The sequence below is a fragment of the Adiantum capillus-veneris genome, chromosome 16 (assembly GCF_014529385.1).
Source record: "Adiantum capillus-veneris isolate H3 chromosome 16, ASM1452938v2, whole genome shotgun sequence".
NCBI lineage: Eukaryota > Viridiplantae > Streptophyta > Polypodiopsida > Polypodiales > Pteridaceae > Adiantum > Adiantum capillus-veneris.
This window is the reverse complement of record NC_140946.1, coordinates 152,507,552-152,533,197: the sequence shown is the minus strand read 5'-3', so window position 1 is coordinate 152,533,197 and position 25,646 is coordinate 152,507,552. Positions and strand designations below refer to the sequence as shown.

General features: G+C 39.2%; 1 pseudogene; it reads left to right on the top strand.

Moving 5' to 3' along the window:
- Positions 1-3,062: 3,062 nt before the first annotated feature.
- Positions 3,063-25,646, top strand: part of LOC147440081 (uncharacterized) — a 59,002-nt pseudogene continuing 36,418 nt past the window's right edge.

The following is a 25,646-nucleotide window of genomic DNA, read 5'->3' as shown; positions in this document are numbered from 1 at the left end:
CATCCATAGACCATATAAAGCCAGAGAGTTTACTGTTGGTTGAAGGGATGTTCCTCATCCTAACCTTCGAAAATAAGAGTTGCAGGTGGAATTATCCATAGACCATGGAAAGGCACAAGGTTTATTGCTAGTTGAAGGTGGACCCTCTGACTTAGGGCTCTTAGTATGCAATGACTCTCATCCTACAAATATCTTGGTATGTAAAGCATTTTCCCAAAATAGAACAATATGGATTAATGGATTCTTTCCTTAGGAAATTCCCTTAAAAGAATATAGTCACATAGGCTTGCAAGGAGAGAGACGGAGAGCATACACTTTGTTTGGACTTAGTGAGTGTGCATACTATAGATACAAGGCAAAGCAACGATACGAAAAAGCACAAGGAAGGTTTAGACAGGAACAAAAGAAACATAAAAGTACTATTGGGCACAACAAAATCCTCCATTTGAAAATACCTACTTGTATGATGAAGGCAAGGGAGTTTAGCTATGAAACATGGAACATATAGAAATAAAAAGTTATTAAGAAAAAGTTGGCTACGTAACGGGAGAAAGCTACATTGTAGAGAGAGCTAGGACCAGAACTTCATTGGGCATAGACAACTTCTTGAATGATGAATATTGGGGTCTTCACATCTACTTTTGCGTTTGTAGTACATCTACTTGATTCAAGCTTGCTTGTCCATGTTACTAATTGACATTACAATTTTAAAGGGGATCTATGGTTGAAAATTGACGTCGCATGCGGGCAAAGATCATAACCATTGTTCTCAAATGTAAACTTGATGTAAAATTGGGAGAACTTGAACTCTTTGTGAACTAGATGTGAACCATGAATTAATGTAAACTCACTGCGATCTACTGCGATCTATGATCATAGGCTGGCCAAAACTACTCAATATGATGCTATCGTTTCTCCTACATTTTTTGTTTTGCACAAGCATAGTGGTTAGGCATTTGACTTGTGGTGGGTAGGTTATGAGGTTAAACCCTGCCCAACCCATAATTTTTCCCCAAATGGATCGAACGATCCACAATCAACAACAATCTGGGCCGTTGACCCCTTCCACAAAAGGAGGTGTCAAATAGTGCCATGGCTTGCTTGCATGAAGCAAAGTTCCTTATCTCACCAAGACATGTTGATTTATAAATTGATGTTCAATCACATCATATAGTGGGGGCCAAGGCGAACAACACCTATTATTGGCTCTCCTATCCTACTCACTGACAACAAGTCCTTGCTACTTTTAAGGTTAAATCCCGACTTCACATGGGGTGGAAGCAATGCCCGCGAAAGTCTTTTTTCCTAAGGGGCCATGTTTTCTCCTTGTAAAGATTCAAACCGGTAAGATTAGTATAAATTTATACACTTGTAGGTTTTTTCAACAATTTTCTTGTATATTTTACCAACTTTTCTTCCTTTTATCATGGTATGCAATCAGCTCAAGGCTAAGCTAAGGAAAATCTTTCTTGAACTCTGAGTGGAAGCTCAAGAATAGGGGCGTTCTGTCCAATTGACACCTGCTAATTGAGAGAGGCCTTTCACCATGTTTCGACCATGGATGAATTGGCAACCACATCCCCCCGCCCCCCCCGTAGAGAACCCTCCCATAACAAATGATAACTTTCCACCTGAGGTAACCACAAAACCCAAGCACTTCAGGGCTTGTGCGTCCGCCTACTGTGAACATAGCATGGTGGAAGATACAAAAAGGGCTACATTTTCCACTGCCTTATTTGAACCTGCCCTAATAGCGACAAGACTCTTGAAGCACCGTTCACTTGATCGCCTTGATCTAGAAATTGAAAATGGTACACTTAGTTAACTTGAAGTTTTATGTTCAATTTTTGTCATAAATGAGATTGTATGCTTAAGTTTGATGTTGATTTTTAGCCATAAAGTTTCACTTTTGGCCTTTAGCATCTGCTTTTATAACTCCAGGAAGGTGCTGTGTGTGTGTATAGACAGTGTGAACACGAGGGCCTCTTCAATTGGAAATTTAAGGGAGTCAAACCTCAAGTATTAAGCAAGCAATCAAAGGACAACTTTTGAATTCAAACAAGCAAAACGGCTAGTTTATTTGAATTCAAATTTCCCCCCCAAAATGGCATTCAAAATCTAACGAGCAAAACCATATCATGTAACATATCTACAAAAGAGCTCAGCATGTAGATTACAGATGTAGAATCTTTGCTCAAATTGAAGACAATCTGTAGAAGCTATGGAAGGCCAAAAATAAAGTTGTCCATCCCATTTTTTGGGGGGAAAAGTGCATCCTTTGACCACTCTTACACCTCTCTTACACACCAACCATTCTTGTACACATGGCATGCATCTATTTGTTAAAATGTTAATCACCTCCATAACCTCATGGAAAATAAAGAGGCCCTCCTAGACCCCAACCTCTTTCTATCGGGAGGACTGCCAGGAGACTTACTACAATTTAGGACCAAATCTATGATACTAACATCGATTATGGATATGACATGAGTAAATCCAGAAGACATCAAACTATAGGTGCTTATAGGTATTGTGAATCACCTAGGTCTTTAAAACACCTCAGAGTATAGTACAAAATGGAGAAGCAATTATACGAATATTGGTGAATATTTTCTTCAAAAGTGGCTTAATTTCTTATCATAGCCATTTCAAAAATGCAATGATTGCCATTCCAAATGTCATTCAAAGTACCACTCTTTAGTAGAATACACTAAATCACGATCTTTCAACGACATCATGCTTGTTCATACGAATATCTTTGACAATACTAGAAGTTTTCAAGGAATGGTGGCAGCAAACTGTGATTCAAATATTCAACTAGGCAAGAGGTGTGATCTTTGTCAGAAGAGAGGTCACAAGGTTTCTAATGTTGAGGATTTTCCATACTTCATTCTCCAAACTTTGGCGGATGTTTAGACACAAGTCCAAAACCAAATGGATGAAGATATCTAGATCCAAAGGGAATTCTCTAGATCATCCAAATGGTCATGTGAATTGTTGACTGATTTTGATTTTGAGCAACATAGTCAGCATGATCCAACAAATTTTCATCAGTAGTGCAAATGGTAGAGATAAATATTCTACAGCTAGATGAGCCTTGCCCACCTTTACCTGATATCATGGTTGATCTTACTTCAGGAAAAGAATACATCAACATTGAGGGATTGGAGTGGTATTTAGTTCAGTTTCAGCCCCCAGTAAGTCTCATGTCAACCAAGAATTCCAAGTTCAAAGGATGTATGATGTTTATGAAGGAATTACCAGGATCACAACACTAGAATCCTGTCTCTCGTATCGTATGATGAAGGATGCACCAATTATTCACGTGAGAGTACTTCTTGAGTAGATGGATACACTCATTAGAGAAGAGGTGATGGTGTTTCATAAGGAAGGGCATCCGCTAGTCACCAAGGGAAAGAGGTTTCCAGACTTGTGTAATAGGGAAGATGGTGGAGATGATGGTTGTGATCAAGGACTATTGGAAAAAAATCAACTGTATGAGAATGGACACTTGGACATGAGAAGTTCAAGTAACCAATCTAAGGACCTTTATCAAGCTCTAGAGAACCAATACTATATTCATACATATCCCAATAAAAGACCAGAATAGAGTAGTGATGAAAAAGCAATTGCGGGTGATGGGATCGATCTCGAATGATATCAGGTCAGATGAATGGAAGGATTGGTGAACTCCACTAGAAAATGACAAAAGTATAAACTATCGGACTATTGATAACCAAAACTTATCAATTTTAGATAGGGTCAATGCTTTGATCTATTTCTATGACATACATTCAAATTCAAGCAAGGCTTTGCATATGTTATATGGTAGATGAATGGAATTAAGGATAATGGAGTCCCAGCAAAAGACACCAGTAGATTATCTAGATATGATTTCAGTTCAGGCATTGGTAGAGTTTGAAACAAGCAATGGTCATGAGCTAGATATAAATGACCAAATTAGTAAGAGAATTTTGTCTCAATAATAATGATAAAGACCGAACACTGCATGAACAATATGTCATAGACGATGTACATAATCTTGAGGCAAGAATGGAGTGGAGCATTCGTTGTGTGAGTGTGTATAACTATGAGAAGAGTGTGCAATCCTTCACTTTACTCACAAAGACTCACATGACTTGCTCCTTGGCCTGTGTAGCTTCTTCTACCTTTGTCTGTGGCAACACCCTTGACACAACAATCGTCTTCTTTGCTCACGCCTTCTCCATCAATTGCCATTCTTGTTTTACCAGAAACCCTTGAGATGCTCCTGTTTCGATTCTCCAACATCAACAAGTGAGTGCTCTCTTTCCACACACAAGATTATTTGAACAATTCATTTATGGATAGATAGAAACAAAAAATATCAAAAAAGATGCAGGCAATCATGGATGAGATGATGGCACATGCAGAAGCACATTTGATTTCAACAACAAAATATTTCATGCTTAGTGCCACACCATAAGATTGGTAAGTATGTGTTCCAACAACAAGAACGGGAGCTTATCAAAATGTGGAACCTAGAGGTCATGGTTGAAGCCACAAAGATACCCTTTGATGCAAAAATTATCCAATAGGTGGTGGATGCTTTCAACCCAGACAAAGGGACATCTAAAGCTCATGGTAGGACAATAGAAGTGATAGTGGCATAGCTATCTCATGTGATCCATCTGCCATTTGCCACTCAGCCCACACTGTGAAACTCACATGAGATCGAGGGAGAAAAGCCCAAAAAGACACTAAGAAGTGGTTTTTTTACAATGGCGTGCAGAGGCCATTCCAAATTTTTTGGAATGGTCTCTACGTAAAGTTCACCAATGTTTTGGAGAACGGCACGCAGAGGCCATTCTAAAGTTTTATGGAATGGCCTCTGCATGCCAATATCCGAAAACATATATATTTATATATATGCATGTATATATATATGTGTGTGTGTGTGTGTGTGTACATACATACATACATATATATAAATAAATAAATAAATAAATAAATAAATAAATAAATAAATAAATAAATAAATAAATAAATATATAACACACATATCTGAGAACATAGATATTTTTATATATGCATGTATATATGTGTGTGTGTGTGTAGACACACACACACACACACACACACACACACACACACACACACACACACACACACACACACACACACACACACACACACACACACACACACACACACACACACACACACACACACATACACACACACATGTTTTCGGAGAATGGCAAGTAGAGGCCATTCCAAAAAAATTTGGAATGGCCTCTACGCATTGTTCTCCAAAAAATTGGCGAACGGTGTGTAGAGGCCATTCCAATTTTTTTTGAAATGGTCTCTGCATGCCATCATGCAAAAATCACTTTTTAGTGGTTTTTTGGGCTTCCCTCCCTCTCTGAATGTTAGAATGAGGCATGCATATGTTCCTTTTTTAAGTGGTGCTCTGAATGCATGATGTAGGCAATCATGGATGAAATGATGGCACATGCAGAAGCACGTTTGATTTCAACAACAAAAAAAATTTCATGTCAGTGCCTCAACATAAGATTGGTAAGTATGTGTTCCAACAAGAAGAACGTGAGCTTATCAAACTGTGGAACTTAGAGGTGATGTTGAAGCCACAAAGATACCCTTTGATGCAAAAATTATCCAATAGGTGGTGGATACTTTCAACCCAGACAAAGGGACATCTAAAGCTCATGGTAGGACAATAGAAGTGACAGTGGGAGAGCTATCTCATGTGATCCATCTGCCATTTTCTACTCAGCCCACACTGTGAAACTCGGATGAGATCGAGGGAGAAAAGCCCAAAAAGACACTAAGAAGTGGTTTTTTTACAATGGCGTGTAGAGGCCATTCCAAAGTTTTACTTCAAAGGTTTTATTCATCGCCATTAATGTGTACTGAGCATTCTACCACAGTGGCTTTTTTAGTCTTTTACTAATGCTCAAAATCTCAAATGCTTAATTCCTTTCTCTGTTGGGTAATTACAACAGGTTTTTTACATTAGAAATATTGGTAGAACTGTACATTTGGGATTTTCTTTAGCTAAAGCATATGTTTGATAACCTTGGCACTGTTAATTGCACATCAACATATGTTTTCTTTTTGTTTCCTGCCTGGTATTGTTTACGTACTTACTCACTCTAGTTTTTGGTTGCTTGACAAAAAAGTGGAATCAATTCTATGGTTACTAATCAGGTTGTTACCTAAATGTGGTATACTATGGTAATATGGGGAAACTGATCTAACTGATCATTAGTTGATACTCTGAAATATTATGTGATGGTTCATATTTTGGTGGGTTATGAGGAGATTCAAGGAAACTTATCATGAAAACTGTTGAAAATTTGATGTTTCTTTGCATTAAAATTGATGCTTATGGTGAGAATAGTGGCATTGCCGGTTATGCTGCCAAAATCTGAATTTGGAATGTTGCAGTTGTTTATCTAGGTATGAAACATTCAATTTGCAGAAAATCTGAAACATTGGCGCTCTGGCTCTGGCTGGCACTTCTCTGACACTTCTCTTACTCTGGAAAATTCTTCTCTAAACTGTTGCTAGATCCTTTCATTTCTTACTGGCCTCTATGGTTTTGCAGGATTAGAACATGGTTTGGAATTTTCCTGGTTTGGCTTCATACATAATCTGGTTTTCATAAAAAAAGCATCGGCTTAAATTCTAATCTAACCTTGTGAAGTACTGATCTGGCCTTTTCTTGCTCTACTACTTGTGTATGGTATGATATGGGGGAGGCTACTTGCATTGACAAAACACTAAACCTTTAGCTTAAATACTTAGTTTATTAGCTTAAAATTGGTTCTTATTTTACTACATCTGGTTGGCCAGCTCTGGCTCTGGCTCTGGCTAGCACTTCTCTGGCTTTGGCTAATACTTCTCTGAGTTGTTTCTTTGCAAGATCCTCTCACTTTTTTGTGCTGACCTTGCTGGACTTTGTCTTGCTTGCCTTGAGGAAAAAACCTAAAACATGCCATTGATTACTGGATTAATACCTTTAATCTGGTCCAAGTTTGATAAATCTGAAAATAAAAAAATCTCTATACTAAGCAGGGGGTGCTGGTTTGCTTTCATTTACCTACACCTTGACTGCTGATGACTGGTTGGCCTTTTTGGGGTATCTCTATACCAAGGTGGGGTTACTAGTTTGCTTTACCTACTCCTTGACTACTGATTTTACTGGTTGGCCTTTTTGGGTCTTGGATATCTAGCTTAAATCCGATTTTTTTATACAGCTAGCTCATCTTTTTGATGGCACTTTACTACCTAGTTTTGGTACACTGAGTAGTTGAAGTTTTTGAAAATTTTGAGAAAATATCTTTTATAAATCTAGGCAAATCTGCTCACTTGGTTTAGCATAAATAAAATATTGAATTTTGGCCTCAGCACTAAATAGGTTGGAGTTCTTCAAACTGGACAAATGTACTTCGGGCCTGCTCACTGAGCTTTGGAAAAAAAACTATCTAAATACTTTGGTTGTTTTTTCATACAATGTTTTAACTAAAAGAATACTTTGAATGATATGGTGCAGACAACTTCCTTTCACAAGTAAACAATTGTTATAAAGAAGAATTGTTATATAAATCAATTCTGGTAGATTTACTTTGAAATACAGAAAAAACTTGAGATATTATCTACTTTAAATATACAGGACAATAGCTAGTTTAATAATTTTTAAGTTGGACATGGATAACAACTGATGGGCTCTTTGAAGCCTACCATACGTAGCCAAGTCTAACATATCTGTTGTCTTGACTATATGGATGTAGGTGAGAACTCTATCTTGGCTTAAAAAGGTTTAGCTTGCTACAGTCCGACTTTGAAGACACTTGATGATTCAACTGGGATAGTTTTGATACCTTTGTATAAACTCATTTGGAATGATACCATTCTTATTATGCTGTACAATTATGAATCAAAGCCTGAGTTGTTTCTGTACTAATCTTTGCCTAGACATCTACAGCCAGTCGCCTTTTGAATGTCTTGTTCCTTGGTGTGCTTGTTTATAAAAGTAAAACAGCTACACACACACACACATGTTTTCGGAGAATGGCGAGCAGAGGCCATTCCAATTTTTTTTGGAATGGCCTCTAGGCATTGTTCTCCAAAAAATTGGCGAAAGATGTGTAGAGGCCATTCCAATTTGTTTTGAAATAATCTCTACATGCCATCGTGCAAAAATCACTTTTTAGTGGTTTTTTGGACTTTCCTCCCTCTCCGGATGTTAGAATGAGGCGTGCATATATTCCTTTTTTAAGTTTTTGGATGCTCTGAACACATTAGAGGTGTAAAAAGCTTCAAACTCTAGCACTAGATGATAATTTTGTGATTTTTTGACAAAATTAATCTTCAATGAGCGGTGCTTACATCACAAAAAATACTTGCATTGAATGAAAAGGTGATCGTTTTCAATGATCCATGGACTACTAAATAAGTAGGTGACACCTTTTTCTTTTTTTTGCAAATATTGGTCTATTTTTCCACGTAACATTGGCTCTTCTCTCATTGGAAGAGCTCTTCTCTCTCTCTCTCTCTCTCTCTCTATCTCTCTCTCTCTTCTTAAAGGCCCTTGAAATGACCTCCAAAATGATCTCCTTCTTTATCCATCTCTTACTTCTCACTCGATATCAATGAATTGAATTTTTTCCCTTTATCTTCTCAAAGGTATTTGAATAAAAAGAGAAGAAGATTTTTTGTATATCTATGAAGATTAATTTAAAAAATTGATATGATGAAATAATTAATCATATCTCACTAGAAAGAATGGAGTGGCTACTAATGTTAATGTGCCAATTGCACCCCAGACTATTGGGATAAAGGATTCTGTGCCTTGCCCGACTTCCCAGGCTATGGGCGCTTGCCCACTGGTCACCTTATTGTGTGTACATATATACAACAATAAGGAGTAGCTCATTCTGAGCCCTACTCGACCCACAAAACACTAATCTCTCTTTTTCCCCTTCTTGCACGCACGCATTTCACACGGCGACGTCTCCCAACAATAAGCATGGAGTGACGGGAGCTTGCCAACTATGGTGGAGCTTGGAGCTAGAACTTGAGCTTGACAACGATAGATTTGGAAAGGCCATAACTAGATCCGAGTAGATCCAGCGGATCTGGGGGCACCACGTGTGCAATCCCTCTTGGGCTTGGAGAATCTAGGAAGATTCTACAAAGATTGTACAGTCTTGTGAGCTTGGAGTTTTGAGTGCAACAGAATCGAGAGCAATTGTTGGAGTCAAAGGAAAATTGATTAGTCCACTGTGAGTATTGATTCAAGAAAGGCTTGGGAAGGCATTGAAGCCTTGGTGTATTGATCTTGAGGTCATTGAGCTTTCCATAGGAGTCAGATAACCAAAGCAAGGTCCACATCTTGCTGAAATTGAGGCCTCAATAGACCATAGTGAGCAAACCGACGTCTATGTGGGCAAAGAAATTGCGAGCTTCTACAAGCTTAGAAGGGAGAAAGAATTTCAGGCTCAATAGAGAATCAAGCAAAGGGGGAGTGGACACAATCAATTAAGGAGATAAACCAAAAGCGCTACAATTGGGCAGTGCTGTGTATTAGTAGATTGGTGTGTGTGGTGCTGTACATGTAAAGAATGAGGATGCAAGAGAGCTACACAAGACAAGCAAAAAGCACACAAAGATGGAAAGCTTATTCTTCTTCTTCACAGAAAAGAGAGTACAAAAATGACTAAGTGCTAAAGCTGAAAAGTAGCACATATGTACATGCTGTCACTAAGTGTGAACTCGCTAGAAGCATACTAGGCTGGCACTATAAGTGTAGTCCAGCTGTAGAATCATTGGCAGAGATCCTCCGTGTCGGTCACCTAACGCGCCAGTGAGTAAATGCCGTAAGCGGCCAAGACCCGTAGTGGATGCCAGCTCAAGATGTAGAGCTCGACATCTCAACACTCCCCCTCAAGCTCTGCATGTCGCAGAGTCCAAGCATAGTTCGGAAACGTCGAAGCTTCTCAGCCCCGAGGGCCTTGGTAAAGATATCTGCTATTTGATCCTCTCTGCTAACGTAGACAAAGTCGATGTCGCCCGCCAATACTCGCTCTCGAACGTAGTGGTAATGGACCTCTATGTGCTTGGTCCTGGCATGGAACACTGGGTTCCTAGCCAACTGCATGCTACTGAGGTTGTCACAATGGATGACAATATGCTGGTCCACCTGCACTCCCAAGTCCTCAAGTAATGTGCGTAGCCAAGCTACCTCGCACGCCGCAATTGCTGCACCTCTGTACTCGGCCTCTGTGTTCGATAAAGCAATCGTAGGCTGCTTTTTGCTGCTCCAAGTAACAGCATCACTCCCAAAAGAGAACATGAAGCCACTCGTAGATCTCCTATCAACAATGCTACCTGCCCAATCTGCATCTGTATACCCATACAATGCTAATGGCACATCTGCTGCATAGAACAATGCGTAGTCAAGAGTCCCTTGCACATACCTAAGTGTGCGTCGTACTCCATCCAAATGTGGCTTCCTCGGAAGCTGCATGAACTGACTCTCCAAGCCTACTGTGTAGCTCAAGTCTGGACAAGTGATAGTCAAGTAGATTAGACTACCCACAATCTTCCTGTACATCTTGACATCCTCAACAACATCACCCTTCTCTGCACTCAGCTTTGCATTCACATCTAAGGGAATAGAAATTGGCTTACAATCAGCCATACCATACTTTGACAACATGTCCAAAGCATACTGTCTTTGTGACAACCATACACCCTTTGGAGTCCTGATCACCTCAATGCCAAGAAAGTAGCGCAACTCGCCCAAATCTTTCATTTCAAACTCCTGTTTGAGAAGACCCTTCACATGGTCAATCTCCATAGCATTGTCACCCACAATAATAAGGTCATCTACATATATGGTAATGACCACAATCCCCACATCACTCTCATGTACATAGAGTGAATGATCAACATGAGCTCTTCTAAACCCAATACTGACAAGATACTTGGAAATCCTGTCATACCATGCTCTAGAGCCGTGCTTCAAACCATACAAAGCTTTGAGAAGCCTGCATACATAATCTGGGTAACCTGGATCGACATAACCAGGTGGCTGATCCATATACACTTCCTCTTGCAACTCACCATTCAAGAAGGCATTCTTTACATCCATTTGATGCATAATCCATCCTCTAGATGCAGCCACTGCTATGACATCTCTCACAGTCGTCATCTTTGCCACTGGAGCAAAGGTCTCCTCGTAGTCTATGCCATATGTCTGTGCATAACCCTTTGCGACCAGCCTTGCCTTGTGACGCTCAATGTTACCATCAGACTTATGCTTGGTTTTATACATCCATTTACAACCAATAGCTTTCTTGCCACTTGGCAATGGCACCAACTCCCATGTGTCTTTTGCTTCCAATGCAGCCATCTCTTCATTCATTGCATCATCCCAATGCACATTTCCAACTGCATCCTCAAAACATGTGGGATCCACATCTTGTATCACCTTAGCCATGTAGGCTTGGTGATGCACTAGATACCCATCATAAGTCAATTTCTGAACTGGATTTCTGACTCTGTTAGATCTGCGCGGTCCTGGGTCACTCCTTTGCCCTCTAGCATCTTCTTGTACTTTCCTTACACCAGGTGTCCTGACAGCCGGAATTCCAAATTCCTCATCAAGACTTTGTTCAGAACCATTTGAATCCATGTCTACGTGTGAAAAACCTGATGATGCATCAGCCATAAAGGGAGGTTCATCAACCTTTTCCTTTCCTTTTCATGATACATTCCCTGTACCTGCTGGTGGAGTAACCTGCGTACGTAGTCTACCATTCCATGGCTTCTCAACAGATCCACGAGAAGAGGACTCTTGTGGTCCACTCAAAACCTGTGACTATGGCCTCACATTTTGTACGACCACATCATCTTTTACATTAGCCCCAATAGTGTCATGTGCATTACTGTACCAGCTGCTCATCTCATCAAAGACTACATCTCTGCTCACTCTTAATTCTTGTGTAGTAGGATTGAAGCACCTGTACCCCTTTTGTTCAAGGGAATATCCCACAAGAATACATTTCTCTGCTTTAGGATCCAATTTCCTACGCAACTCATCTGGTACATGCACGTAAGCTATGCATCCAAACACTTTCAAGTGTGCCAAATCAGGCTTTGTACCTGTAAACTTTTCCTCACGCGTTACATCATGCACCGCAACTGTAGGTGTTCTGTTCATAATGTACACAATTGTATTTACAGCTTCAGCCCAAAAATGATGAGGCATGTTCTTCTCATTCATCAATGCACGTGCAACCTCTGCAATGTGACTGTTTTTCCTTTCTGCGACCCCATTCTGTTGTGGAGTATATTTGCATGTAAACTGCCTGCGTATACCATGCATTCGCAGAAAATCTGAAAAATCATTGGAGAAGTACTCTCCCCCTCCATCTGACCTCAATGTCTTGATTAGCATATCTGTCTCCTTCTCAATCATGACTTTGAAGTCCTGAAAGTGACCAAACACTTCACTTTTGTTACGCATGAAGTAGACCCATACTTTTCTTGTATGGTCATCAATGAAAGAGACATAATATCTGCAACCATGTATACTTGCAGTATCAGTTGGACCCCAAACATCTGTGTGCACCACCTCAAGTGGCTTTTTACATACATTGTGCTCATGTGGAAATGAGCCCTTTGACTGTTTTCCAAACTAGCATGCTGCACACACTTTATGCATTCCATCCACCTTGAATTTGGGCAAACCTTTTACAATCTGTTTTGATTGCATGCTGCGCAATCTCTGCTCATTGACATGGCCAATGCGTTTGTGCCAAATGTCAACATCAGCGACAACACCTGTGCCCTGTGCAAATAATGCAGCTTTTACCTCAGGCATGTCTACATTTAGCGTAAACATTCTGCCCACACATTTGCCCTCTGTGATGAGCTTCCAGCCATTCTGGAAATCTTCTACATAACAGCCATTCGGATTGAAGCGAACCTGCAAACCCTGCTCAACCATTTGTCCAACAGAAACAAGATTCTTTGTAATGTTTGGGACATGAATTACATCTGCTAAGTACTTTGATTTCCCACTCTTTGTATTTAGGGGTATGTCCCCTACATGAGCAATGGGGTGAGCTGTGTCATCTCCTGTCTGCACATAGCCTGACACATCTGGTTTGCACATATCTCTAAACCACTCTCCACGAGACGTCATGTGATTAGAGGCACCTGAATCCACATACCAAACATCATCTTGGGTGGAATTCTCTGCAGTCATTGTATTCATTACATGCTGCATAACAAACATGCGCTCGTTTTTGCTGTCATCTGAATCTCTGCTAGTAGATGCATAGTTGCCCTGTTCTCTCTTTCCACTTGCTTTTCCCTTTGGACAGTCACGTGACATGTGACCTCTTTCACCACAAGTCCAACATTCTTTGCTATCTGGAGTATGTTGCTGCCTGCTTGATCCTGCACCACGACCTCTTTGACTCTCCCTGCCTTGAGACTGGTTTCCCCTGCCACCTGTATTGTTTTGATTTGATTGACCTTCCAGAAATTGGCCCCTGCAACCCCTTGGGCCTCGACCATGACCTCTACCTCTACCTCTGTTGGAGTTAGAATAGAAGGCCTGTTCAGAATTATTTCTGCCATGAGAAGAAGATGTGTCAAGGTTCTTCTCCTCAAGAATAAGCATAGAAATCAAATCTTGGAACATGGGGATGTCGTCTCTTGTATTCATGGAAGACCTGAAATGTACATACTCATCTCCTAGGCCATCCAAGCATGCACGGACAATGTCATCGTCTTCCACTGAGACTTTAATAGATCCAAGAGCCTCAATGATACTCTTGATTTTCTAGGCATAATCATTGATTGAGAGGTTGTTCCTCTTAACCTGATTTAGCTCCGACTTTAGTTGAAGCTTCCTGGCCTTGGTGTTCACCTCGAACACTCTGCCTAAGTTTTTCCATGCAATGGCGGGGGTTTCAGCATCCTGTAGATAGCCCATCATGCCATCTGTGATGCTCATAGAAAGCCAATACATCACTTTGCTCTGGCCTTGCTACCAGTCCCTCAAAGATTTTCTTTGTTCTGCTGTAGCATTTGCCTCGGGAATCTCTGGTTCCTTTTCATTGTCTCCTTCTACATAGTCCCAATAACCTTTTCCTTTTAGGAAATTTGTTATTCTGAACTTCCATGCAGGGTAGTTATTTTTCTCAAGCTTCTCAGTAACAATCTGGCTGAAACCGTCAGACATCTTGAAGCACTAAGACAAAATAACTGCTATCTGCAAAAACCTGCAAATCTGTTGAACCTGCTATCGTGGTACCTGTAACACTTTCTACACTCAACGAGTGTCCACAATCAAGCGTACATACAACCACTGTACTTGTACAGTAAATCTCTGTGTACTGCACTTTGGAGACCTGTTCGCATCTGGCCGTGGATTGCGAACGAAGAGATTGTGATGCTCTTGCTCTCTTAGCCTCTCTTGCCTGCACCAGGCTCTGATACCATGTAAAGAATGAGGATGCAAGAGAGCTACACAAGACAAGCACAAAGCACACAAAGATGGAAAGCTTATTCTTCTTCTTCACAGAAAAGAGAGTACAAAAATGACTAAGTGCTAAAGCTGAAAAGTAGCACATATGTACATGTTGTCACTAAGTGTGAACTCGCTAGAAGCATACTAGGCTGGCACGATAAGTGTAGTCCAGCTGTAGAATCACTGGCAGAGATCCTCCGTATCGGTCACCTAACGCGCCAATGAGTAAATGCCGTCAGCGGCCAAGACCGTAGTAGTGGATGCCAGCTCAAGATGTAGAGCTCGACATCTCAACAGTACACACACACACACACACACACACACACACACACACACACACACACACACACACACACACACACACACACACACACACACACACACATCGGGTAACCGGATATAAGAGCATCACGAAGGGGAATTTCAAGGCTTGTGAGCATTGCAAAGCTGACAAACAGAAGTAAAAAATTGAAGCCGGGAGGGCATTGAGCAATTGAAAGCGCTGGCAATTGGGAGCTCAATGAGCCAAGCTTTAATTGGTGAAATATAGTAGAGCAGGGAAGCCATTGGGTGAGGATGTGTGTGCAATTTCGATAGAAGAGCCATTTTTTGAAGAAGAGTGTGTAAGGGCACGTTCACTCTCTCTCTCTCTCTCTCTCTCTCTCTCTCTCTCTCTCTCTCTCTCTCTCTCTCTCTCTCTCTCTCGGTGGAGAGCGAAGAGGCGGTTTTGAAGTTTGCAGAGCTTTGGAAGCTCATCATTGGCATGAGAGAAGTGAGAGAGAGAGTACTTTAGGCTCTTCTCCAATGGCTTGGACACAACACCAATGGCTACGGATTCGGCGAAACCTTCTTCTTGGTGATTTGCCTTGGCTTGGCATTGGTAATTTGCAATAGCTCTTGGCATATCAAAGAGCTAGGACATCCACGTCAAGCGAGCTTCTCCCAGATGGTTTCTTCTTGACATTGACGATTGGAATTGGCTCGATCAATTTGGTGGCTATTTGGCTAGCGTACTTCCATTCGGCAGGGGAAGTTGGCATCGAGCACTTTTTCTCGGCTTTGACATGGCGAAAGCGATTTGCTCTGGTCTAGCGTAGCTTCACCCCAATGACTCCCCTCCCACGCTCCATTCTAGAGAAGATATGCTCTGACAAAGATCCCCCTGCACCCTCGACTTTCTAACCTCGACACAATAAGAGACATATAAGTAACAACATCATCATATGCCCTCCTCTAGCCTCCATCTGGAGCGGCCCGGTTTGACGTACTCTTCACAATATTTCATTTTCTTCCTTCAATGGAACACACTGATGAGTAGTGGCTCCAATGGACCATTTTAGAGAAGTTTTTTCCATGAGCACAACTCTCGAGATGGGTATTTTGACCACATGGAGCTAGTTGATTGTGCTTTGTGACTAGTAGAGCTTGCCAGATTCTCAGCATCTTGCTCATAGACTGCGCTTTCTTGTAGTGTAGACTATGTATGATTGTGTGGGGCATTTCAAAGAGTGGTTTTTAGCATGGTTTTGTGTAGTCTCATAGTATGTATGCATTTGTGGTGATATCGTTGTAGCAACCAAAAGTGATGGTGAAGATGATCTTCTACAAGCAGTTGTTAGAGAGATTGACAAATTAGCATGGCTAGTACGCGATAGTTCAGACCATTGTAAATGGAGGATACAAAGCCAACAGTACAAAGAGAGAGATTGGAACTCATGAAAAGTAGTGATACATGACTTTACTGCAGTTAGTAGGAGGTGCATGTCTTCAAGAACTGGTGCACAATAAAATTTGCCAGTAGTTTGGAGATGCACAACTGCTTAGCCTTTGATGTATCTAACATTTAAATACTTTAATTGATTGGAAAAAATATATTGTTGTGGTTTTTAAGTTTTGTCTATACTTTATATGATTTATGGTATAATTTGTGTAATTGTAGCTATTACATGGCTGCTCCATCTAAAACAATGTCTCTCAAAGAGACAATAGCAATGCTAGAGAAAAGGGTGAAAGAGCTAGAATCTAGTGGTGGAGAGTCCTCTAAGGCTGATCATAAGAATAGCATGGCAGCTGGAAGATTGTCTCAAAGGCATAGCAAGGCTATACAAGTTGCAAAGGAAGACACAGTTGAAAAACCAGTTCCGACATATGAGCAACTCTTTTGCTTCCCACTCAAGAAAAGTGATAGAGATCCAGCACTCTTGTATGGAAAAGAGTTCCTTGCAAAGTATTACGCTGACAGTGTAGATGCAGTCCATTGCTCCGATCTGAGAACTGCTAGAGGTTGGATGAAAGCATTTGATTCCAAGCTTTGTGACCTACGACACAATCTAGAGGGGAAGGATGAACTTGTGATCTTCATTCATGAGCACCATGATGAAATTGAGGAGATGAACTTTCGTGGTGCAGAGTACTATTGGAAAGTGGAGGACATCTACACATTTTTCTTGGGTTACAGGCAAGCTAAGAAAAATAATGAAAAGAAAAAATCAACGCTCGTCAATACCACAAATTTAATATCTGTAAGCCACATTATCATTAATTTTTCATAGTTTTAGCTATCATAATAAGATTTATTATGTGAAGTTGTGCACTGTAGGAAGCCGACTTAGTGAATGCAAAGGTGGAAGACAAAAAAAAAAAACTTGTGGGAGTTTCTACATCTTTTAAATTTTTTTGTTTTTTTAAAGTGAAGTTATTTAGAAACGTTATACAATTGCAGATTGAGGAAAATCACTTACAACCTGTCAATGAGGATGTGTATCATCCTCATATTGACATTAAGAAAGACCATAACTATTCAGATGAAATTCTCACTGGCGTGCAAGTTGAAGCCCTTCTAGATGTATGTTTTCTTAACTTATATTATCTCGAATTATTTTGTACAGTTTATTTAATCTAGTTATTTACTATTAGGATGTAGAAGAAGAGGATGAGGCTTTAGCTTCAAATGGTTCTTTCTTGGCTCTTATTGAATATGTCGCAAAGGTATGTCTATGTGATTGTCCTTTACAATAATTAAACTAGCTATGTATTTAATGTGTTTTATTCTGAGAACGTGCAAAGGTTGATCTCATTAAAGAAAAAAATGGGATTTTAGAGCTCTCATGAGGAAAATCAAGTAGATGTGAGCTCTAGAAAGAGCAAGCGTGCACCTAAGGTTTACTCACGTCTTTTCACTTTTATATATTTCATATCCTTGTATGCTTTGAGCTTTAACTTAACTTTTTTGATGCAATGGAATCAAAAGATGATGGATATGATTAAGACTAAAAAGGCAAAAAAAGATTGCACCAAGAAAAAAGTAATTGCTATCTATTGCCCAAATGTTCATAGTCTAGAGCTCTAACTGAACTTTTATGCTTTCAATTTTCTATGCATGCAGAGTGTACTGAAGAATGTTCTTAATGAGAGTGTTACTCTTCAAAACACAAAAGCCTTCACTGAACTCTCAAATGGGCTGTATGAATATGTAAAGAGATTAACTTTAGTTGTACTCATCTTTTGACATGGATTAAGCTTTTTCAATTAAGTATTGACTTTTTACAATTGAACTTTTATTTAGGATATGAACTTTGATAAAGACGAACAAGAGACGATTTTAATCAAGTTTTTAGAGGTTCCAAAAGTTGATGCATTGTATATTATGGTAAAGGCTAGTTTCAATCTAGCAAAGCGTAGTACGGATTTCACAGGAGATCATCAAGAGAAAAGTGTGGATGGCATGGGCTCATCATTTGTGGTGTACCTTTTGGCCACAAACAAAGTTAGAATTTCCAAATGTGACTCTTCTCCACCAAGTGTGGATGATGTAATTGTGGTTGAGTGACATTATACTGATTTGTTTATTTTAATGTAACCTTGAGATCCAAAGAAAGGGTGAACATTCTAGCATCAACTGTTTTCAATTATTAAATTTATGACTTAGATTTGAATTCTTCAAAAAGCTATTGTGAATTATTCTTATACATTGTTCTTTCCTTATGAGCTAGTCTCTGTTCCAAATACCCATGCATAATGAGTTTGATGCAAAGATTTAATTTCTTTGATGCAAGATCTACGACACATTTGTGAGATTTGTTACTATAATATTATTATGTCAATTATAAAGTCAATAAATTTGTATATAATAAAAAAGTTAAATTTATATTATTCACATATGTGACTCTTTTTGTCTAGCTATTGTATTAAACTGTGTATATAAAACTAACGTGAATATTACTATATATAGATTTTCTTCCGTTCCAATTACTATGTAGTTTTTTCTTGTGCATATGTTGGTTCAAAAGCTATATAGTTTTCTTTTCGTGCATGTTGGTCAAAAAGCTACATAGTTTTATTATGTGGGTCATTTTTACTGCATATACGTATATATATAATAAAAGGTTCCTTTTGTTTTGCTAGTTTGGACTGTTCCTACATATGTTCATATTTATCTAGGAAAGTCTTTTTTTTTTGCTATGTAGAATTGAATTAAAGTTTCCTTGTGATGCCCCAACACCTGCAAAATCAGAAGTCAGTTTCATCAGTGCAAAATCTAAACACAGCCTCATCAATGAACAATTTGAATTTGGCCTTGCACCCTTGCATGTAGCAGTCGCCATCTCTTCTGAGTGTCACATAAGCAGTCTACTTAAAGCTGGAGCTTGGGTAGATTCTACGAGTGATGATGGTAGAACGCCATTGCATGTTGCTACATAGAAGTACGACACAGATGTCTTCTCGAAGCTTTTAAAAGAGACAGAAGAGTTGAATTTTATGGACAAGAAGAAAGGGTGGATCAGTATGAGAGACATCTCGGGGCAAACAACTCTGCACAATATGGTCAGGCTGTCAAGACCTTCTACAAAAGATCAGAGTGAAAGTAGCTCAGAGGAGGAAATCAGTGAAATGGAAATCACGGATGAGGGAAACAACATTGAATTTGAAATTTGTGACATGGTGGAGAAACATTTAGAGAGAGGTGCTTGGGTGGATGTGCAGGATTGTGATGGGGAGACAGTACTGCATGAAGCAGCACGAAAGTATGAAAAGGTAGTACATACTTTGCTATCTAAAACTATGCTTGATAGCAACTTTTGAAGTAGCGTCAATAGTAAAGACAAGTGGATTGCCATGTGTGAATTTTCGGGAGAAGCTGCCCTTCATGAAGCAGCTAGGGCAGGTCAGCTAGAGATTGTACGCCACCTACTCAACCAAACCAAGAGCCGTGCTGATCTACTACAGAGAAGGGATATGGAGAATATGACGGCCTTGGACTGGGCTGCAAAAGAACAAAATGAGGACATGATTGATGAGATGATGAAGGATGTTGGAACTAATGATATAACTAAACACTTCCTCATGTGGAATCTAAAAGAGCATGTAGATCCTGGTTTTCACAAGTCTCTATGCTGGAAATATAAAGTAAAAGAGAATCAAACAAACTAGCCTGCTTTAGGCTACAATACGTGAGAGAGATGTGGACATAGCAAGGGAACTTATCAACAGGGGTGCAGATGTTCCATCTCTTGAATATAGTAGAGCTCGAGCGATCCATATCTTGTTGAATTTCATGCTCTATCTTATCAATTCATGGATCTCACTACAATTGTGATATGACTTAACAAATGACCGTCTCGTTGGTTGGCCCAAAAATTGGGCAAAAAAGCTTTTGACCAACCTACTTTGGAGGATACTCTAGGTAAAAGGATTAGGATTAAACTTGGCCATGGTTGGTGTATTGATGAAGTTTTCACAACATACAGTCATTGCTGCATTGGCAAGTTGATCACTTGTGCATGCATTCTTACAAATTGATCACTTGTGCATGCATTCTTACAAATTTTGTTTAAGCCCAAGTAGGAAAGCACTAATGCAGGGAGTAGCAACCTTGATTTTGAATCCTTACACAGAAACTCCGATAACCATTGGCATTTTTGGAAGCTGGGGAACTGGAAAATCCAGCTTCATGCTCCAGGTTTTGATTTGAGACTTGAATTTCATCAGACATTAACATTAGTTTAGAGGGGTCTAATATTCTTCTCACTTTTGATCATGGCTTATGGAAAGGTTGAAGAAGTAATGCTATATATGGTTGTGAAAGAAACTTTCAAGAAGACTTCTTATACCCCATCCCATGATTGAGAGTCATCTGTGCTGAAGTTTTCTAGAATTGGAGCAACACTAAGGTGTATGGTGATCAAGGCCCTCAAGCAAAACATGATTAAGGCAGATAAATATGACCAAGGCAACCAAAGTACTCATCGAAAAGCATTCACTCCAAGTTCAGATATTGAAAACCACGTGACGTTGAAGGGTGTAAGTGTTCGTTTATTTTGCAAAGACTACTTCTCATTGAAATGCTCGACTACAATTATTTTGATGGAACTTATTTAATTAATCAGGACAACCAGAGTGCTTGTAGAAGTGCAGATATTGAAAACCATAGAACATTGAAGGATGTAAGTGTTATTTTATTTTGCAAGATTAATTCTTTTTGAATTGCTTGACTACAATTTTGTTGATGGTGTAGAAGTGGATATGTGTGTTTAATTAATGTGGTTAATTCAAGATTAACGTACGCAAGAGATAGAGAGATGAGGGTGGAGGAGGGGGAAATTAACCCTCCTTTTGCAATACAAAGAGTGACTCATCCTCACCATGTTTGTGCTATTATATTTGTTATTTGAATTGATTGTGTGTTAATAAACCTTTTATAAGGTTTTATACCCTTATCTTATCTCAATAGATTGACTTGATAGGAGATGATATAATCAATTTCAAGGTAACCAGAATACTTGTATTGAAATCCAAATAACAGTAAAGAAAGTAAGTGCTCTTATTTTGCAAGACTACAATTTTATTGATGGAACTTAAATGATATCATTAATCAGGGCAACAAAAGTACTTATGAATGTGCAAACATTATGGATGTAAGTATGCTTTTGTGTTCTTTTCTTTTGCAAGGCCACTTCTCATTAAATTGCTCAACTAGAATTTTGTGGAGGATGGAACTTAAAATGATAGGAAGTTGATATCATTGATCAATTTTCGATGGAGTTACAATCAAAGCATCACCAATTGTTCAGAAATTTGGCATTAACAGATAGATCAAAATTGGTAAGTGATTGGTGCATTAAACTTAAACACGAGAGAGAGAGAGAGAGAGAGAGAGAGAGAGAGAGAGAGAGAGAGAGAGAGAGAGAGAGAGAGAGAGACTAGTCAATTAAAAGCTCCTTTAAAAATTAATAAATATCTAGAAGATACTTTATAGAAAGATTTTTTGTTTTTGGCATGCCTAAAGGCTATAGAGCATTCGTTTTGCACATAGTCAATTTTTATGTTAAACTATTTCAAAACCTAATTAATAAGGGCAAACAGAGTGCTTGTGGAAGTGCAGATATTGAAAACCAGATACATTGAAGGATGTAAGTGTTATTTTATTTTGCAAGAGTAATTCTTATTAAATTGCTTGACTACAATTTTGCTGATGGTGTAGAAGTGGATATGTGTGTTTAATTAATGTGGTTAATTCAAGATTAACGTACATTAATGTGATTAATTCAAGATTAACGTACACGAGAGATAGAGAGATGAGGGAGGAGGAGGGGGCAATTAACCCCTCCTTCTGCAATACAAAGGGTGACTCATCCTCACCATGTTTGTGCTATTATATTTGTTATTTGAATTGTTGTGTGTTAATAAACCTTTTATAAGGTTTTATACCCTTATCTTATCTCAATAGATTGACTTGATAGGAGATGATATAATCAATTTCAAGGTAACCAGAATACTTGTATTGAAATCCAAATAACAGTAAAGAAAGTAAGTGCTCTTATTTTGCAAGACTACAATTTTATTGATGGAACTTAAATGATATCATTAATCAGGGCAACAAAAGTACTTATGAATGTGCAAACATTATGGATATAAGTATGCTTTGTGTTCTTTTCTTTTGCAAGGCCACTTCTCATTAAATTGCTCAACTAAAATTTTGTGGATGATGGAACTTAAATGATAGGAAGATGATATCATTGATCAATTTTCGATGGAGTTACAATCAAAGCATCACCAATTGTTCAAATATTTGGCATTAACAGATAGATCAAAATTGGTAAGTGATTGGTTCATTAAACTTAAACTAGGCAGTAGAGAGACATATATATATATATATATATATATATATATATATATATATATATATATATATATATATATATATATATATATATAGAGAGAGAGAGAGAGAGAGAGAGAGAGAGAGAGTGACTAGTCAATGAAAAGCTCCTTTAAAAATTAATAAATATCTAGAAGATAGTTTATAGAAAGATTTTTTCTTTTTGGCATGCCTGAAGGCTATAGAGCATTCATTTATGCACGTAGTTAATTTTTATGTTAAACTATTTCAAAACCTAATTAAAAATTTAAGATGTCTTTTCTAGTAAAACTTCAAAAACTGTACATTGGTTCCTAATACAAATTCAAAAAGAAATCATTAGATATTGAGATGTCCATTTAATTTTTAGGGAAGTTGAAGTTGAGGCAGGGAGGACTAGGGATTGGGTGGGTGTGGGGTTTGGTTTAGTAAGCGGTATGATAGATTTAAGATTTAATTTAGAGGGTGGGAGTGGGAACATGATTTGAGTGAGTGTTAATTGAGTGGTTGGTGGCCCGCATGGATTGTATATTAATGTGATCACTCAAAACTTTTACAGGATCACAAAGCGCTAAGAAACATTAACAACTATAGAAACTTGATTTTTTCAAAAATGGTTTTTACCAACCTTGTCTACAAATTAAAATGTGTTAACTTGTCAACATTAATAGATATTTGACATTCTCAATAAGATGTTCACTTTGATTTCATTTTGAGTGATCACTTGAATTTTTAATCCATGTTGATGGGGTTTAGACACAAATAAAATGTCCTCTAGTTATGACACAATTACACAATGTTGCATTTACTCTACACAAATACTAGAAATCACATCCTACACAAATACTGGAAAACTTTCCAAATAGCATCATACCTAACCAAATTATAATTGTTTGATTCTAAAACGTTCTTTAATAAGAAAAATTATAGTCCTCATGCTGCAAATTTACATAGGACAAAACACACAACTTGCACACACAAAGTTCATTCACATATATCTCTCTATAGGTACATAATAGAATGACAAACTCAAGGAATGCCACTTGCTGTGATTTGGTCATGATTTGGTGAAGACTATGTGTCGTGTAATGGGCAACAAGTATGGGTCGTTTATATTTTTGTGGTCCACGTGGAAAAACAAGTAGGTTATAGTGGCATGAGGTTGTAGTGCCATGGGTCTCCCATACACGCTTTCACCCTCGCACACACACATAGAATCCATCAAGTGTTGCCTCCTCTCTCCTCCTCCTATCCTCTCCCTAGCCCTTGCATAATCTCCTGTACTCGCTCTTGACTATGAGATACAGGTGCGCGCGCGCGTGCGCGTGTGCGTGTGTGTGTGTGTGTGTGTGTGAGAGAGAGAGAGAGAGAGAGAGAGAGAGAGAGAGAGAGAGAGAGAGAGAGAGAGAGAGAGAGAGAGAGAGAGAGAGAGAGAGGTGGGGGCACATAGGATATAGAACAAAGAGAGGGGAGGGACACATGCACGTGTTTAAAAAAACCTCCCTTCCCATTTAATAAAAAGGGACTCAATTCAAGATTTGGGTTCTTGACTGATTGAGTAGAAGTTCATGATAAAAAGTTGGCAAGAGGAAAAGACAGCTCTGCGCTCTCCCCTCTACATGAGCTGTACGGATTGCATGAGCCTTCATTGTCTTTCCCCTTTCCTCCTAAGCTGAAATGTAACTTCTGTCTTTTCTTCCTCTTACGCCACCTCGCCCCTCCTTCTGGGGGGTGGGAGTAATGGAATTATCAGAAGCCTTACACAATGGCCATGGTAGGGCACTCCAAGCAGGACATGCCCCTCAACCTCAACATGCTCCTTCGTATGCGAAAATGGTAAATTAACCTCAACTCAAAGCACAATGGAGCTTTCTTGGGGCCACACCCTCCTTCGTATGCGAAAATGGTAAATTAACCTCAACCCTCCACCTTCCCCACAATTAGAATGTCTAAACTCAGACCCCCATTGCCTCAATTTTATCCTCTGAATTTCTATCCAGGTACAAATTTCTTTCCACATGCACACTAATAGAAAGTTTATTTCTGGCATACCGTCAGAGAATATTAGGGATTTCTCTGAGCAGCTACAATAGGGGCATGCTATAAGTAGCGGGATGCAAGAAAACACTTGTAACAGAGGGGAGCCAGCCCCTGCCCAACATATCCTTTCTCCATGTGACAGTTCACATGACAAGGAAGACAAAATCACAGCCAACCCTTCTCAAGGACTGTCCAATGAAGAGACCGTGATTATTCCCAAACATGAATTGAAGCTCTGGCACTCACAACTGCAGGAAAGGGTGGTCATTGGTCTTCTACATGGAACTAGGCCCTCGGTGGAAGCCCTAAAAAAATGGATGGCTCTTAATTGGGTGAATAGGAACATCAAGGTTTCTCATGTGCAATTCCTTCCAATAGCTATTATCTTTTCTTTTGTGATGATCCTAGCTCTGCACTCCAGATTATTAGTCAAGGTCAATGGCTAATCACAAATGCTGCCCTGTCAGTTTTTAACTGGTTTTAACCCTAGAGGTCCCAAACCAACTAAGGCTGTAGTTTGGATAGACTTTCTAGACCTACCTATTGAGCTATTTCCCTGGTTAAAAAACATTGGGTCCAATGTGGGTAGAGTTTTAGGTCAAAGAGCTAGAGTTAGAATCAATCCCAAATGGGACCCTCATCTTCTTATAGAAGTGGATCTACAGGTAGAACTGAAGTCTGTGATTCCTATTAAAGACACAGGTGGAAATCTATTGCACCTTCAGACAGTCCTTTACAAGAACTTGCCCAATGCATGCTTCCATTGCACGAGACAGGATCATTCAATTAAAGATTGTCCAGATCTTAAGCCCCCCATCCTCCTCAAGAAGAAAACCAGCATGAGAAAAAAGATACTTTTCAACCATTCCAGAGGAAAAACACTGCTAGAAATGCTAAGAATAGCAGACAACCTAC